The sequence below is a fragment of the Osmia lignaria genome, unplaced genomic scaffold (assembly GCF_051020975.1).
Source record: "Osmia lignaria lignaria isolate PbOS001 unplaced genomic scaffold, iyOsmLign1 scaffold0016, whole genome shotgun sequence".
Taxonomy (NCBI): Eukaryota; Metazoa; Arthropoda; class Insecta; order Hymenoptera; family Megachilidae; genus Osmia; species Osmia lignaria.
In genome coordinates, this window is record NW_027478168.1 from 13,460,001 (window position 1) to 13,462,500 (window position 2,500).

The 2,500-nt window shown below is 50.0% G+C and overlaps 1 long non-coding RNA gene and 1 pseudogene across 1 annotated transcript in view; one reads left to right on the forward strand and one right to left on the reverse strand.

Moving 5' to 3' along the window:
- The window catches only part of LOC143306666 (large subunit ribosomal RNA), an 8,707-nt pseudogene that overhangs the window by 4,137 nt on the left and 2,070 nt on the right, over positions 1-2,500 (reverse strand).
- Positions 1-2,500, forward strand: part of LOC143306627 (uncharacterized) — a 61,937-nt gene that overhangs the window by 4,020 nt on the left and 55,417 nt on the right. The window lies entirely within an intron of this gene.

Consider the following 2,500-nt stretch of genomic DNA (forward strand, 5'->3'; position numbering starts at 1 on the left):
TTCGAACTGTCTACGTTGGGCTTTATGCCCTTTCCGATGTTTATTATTACGTTTATTTTGGTTTATTATCTGAGTTTCTCTTTTGTTATTGCGCTTATTTGATTTAGTTTTTTCCTTTGGCTGTGCCAATAACTTGGACGTTATTTTTCCTACTATGTTGTTAATATTTTCCGCCTGTGTATCAGGGGCTTCAGCGCAAGTTTTTATTTCATTCATAATTTGTATCCAATCATCGGGGAATTCAGTATCAATTATAGCCTGTGTAAGCTTATCTTTATATGTTAGATCTCTTGCCGCCTGACTGTTTATATCTAAGCTAGAGCCTTCAGGTGTATTTGTAATGATTTGCCCGGCAATTTCATCTGTTGTTATTTCATCTAATTCAGTCATCGCATCATCCTCATCGTTATCACCTCTATCTTTTACGATTTTCAAGTGGCGCCTTTTATCAGAGATTTGTTTAGCGGTCTTGCCGGGTAGGAATTCAGCTATCTTTCTATTTATTTGTTTTATACTTGGGTCTTTACTGAATTCTTCTTCCAACTCTATTAGTGTTTTAGTTTCTTCGTCCGACCAGACTTGCGCATAGTTTACACGTTCCCTAGCGGGCCTTGTGGCTGCCTGAGTTCTTTTTAGGTTACGCAGAGAGGGATGCTCATGTCTCTCATGTTGGGCTAGCCCTGATTGACTGCCAAATGTAAGGGGACACTGCTCACATCTAAAGGGCAAGATTGCCTTTTCTTGTGGTCCTTTGCACCTATGCTTATGTATTAATAGACCGTGCACTTTCATAAATCTTTTCTTGCATGCAGAACATTCCCATTGGGTCCTTAAATGTGGGTGGGCAGTGTCGCAGTGATCTGCTAGTTGTTTTGGTTTGACAAAGGAGATATGATGGCCTTCATTATTACATTCTGGGCATAACAACGTTTCTGACTCGGACACTCGTATCGTCAGATCAACACGCTCAAGCAACTTGGTATTGCGAGTAGGATTTTGCCTTAAGTTCCCTTGCCAATTTGTGGAGCGGTCCACGGTCTGCGACGTGCCAGGAACAACAGTCACGTCGCAGGCTTCCCCTAGCTCGTTTGCGATTAACTCCGCAGCAGGCGGCACCTCAGGGACCATAGTACCGCCTGCCTCCGAGGCTTCATTATCTCCAGACTGCATCATGGTTGATATTCCCGCAAGGGGATGTTGTGGGTGTATAGGGGCACCCAGCCCATTGTAATATAGTGAGGCAACTGTCTCACTTTTTGGCCGACACTAGATGTACTGTGCAGCTAAACTGGTTTTTGGACAAAACGGTTGTTAGCCATATGGGGCCGCATAGCCCGAGGTTTTATTTAGTTATCCACCACGTTAATTCCGAGCGATATTATGCTCGCTGTGCAAGGCATCATAGATACCTGCAGTACCGCTACCTTTACATAGGACAGCGGCCGCCGCACTCCGTTTAGCCATGGCCACGGTTCGCAGAGCTTGCGCAACCAGTCCTCTGCGAATCGTGGCCATGTTACCGGCAGGTACCACGAGGAGGTAGGACGTGCGACTTGGACGGGAGAGGCTGAAGGGCCAGAGGCCTGTATTACGCTTCACCGTCCCTGTAACTATAACTCTCAAGAGCAATCTCGTCGCCCCCACGGTGCCACACGATGTAAGGTGGCTCCCGATCCCTCCGCACCTCCACGAGGTGGGAGCTGGGCAACGTCCAGTTGGCGACAACTGGGCGGCTGAGCCGGAGGGAAGGCACCGTGTGAGCGACGAGGAAGTCCCTTAAGAGAGTCATAGTTACTCCCGCCGTTTACCCGCGCTTTTTTGAATTTCTTCACGTTGACATTCAGAGCACTGGGCAGAAATCACATTGCGTCATCACCCGTGAGGGCCATCGCAATGCTTTGTTTTAATTAGACAGTCGGATTCCCCTAGTCCGTGCCAGTTCTGAGCTAAGCGTTGAATGGCGGCCGAAGAAGCGACCACGACGGCGTTAACCGCCACGGAAGCCTCGCAGCAAGGAAGATCCGCGGGAGGCCAAGGCACGGGACCGAGCTCGGATCCCGGGACGCGACCGAAGTCGCCAACCGTTCACCTCGCCCAGGCCCGGCACGTCAGCCAGACCCGCTTCCCGACCAAGCCCGACACGCCCCGCTCCTCAGAGCCAATCCTTATTCCGAAGTTACGGATCCAATTTGCCGACTTCCCTTACCTACATTAATCTATCGACTAGAGGCTCTTCACCTTGGAGACCTGCTGCGGATATGGGTACGAACCGGCGCGACACCTCCACGTGGCCCTCTCCTGGATTTTCAAGGTCCGAGGGGAAGATCCAGACACCGCCGCAACTGCGGTGCTCTTCGCGTTCCAAACCCTATCTCCCTGCTAGAGGTTTCCAGGGAACTCGAACGCTTATACAGAAAAGAAAACTCTTCCCAGATCTCCCGACGGCGTCTCCAGGTCATTTTGGGTTACCCCGACGAACACTCTTACGAGGGCCCGAATG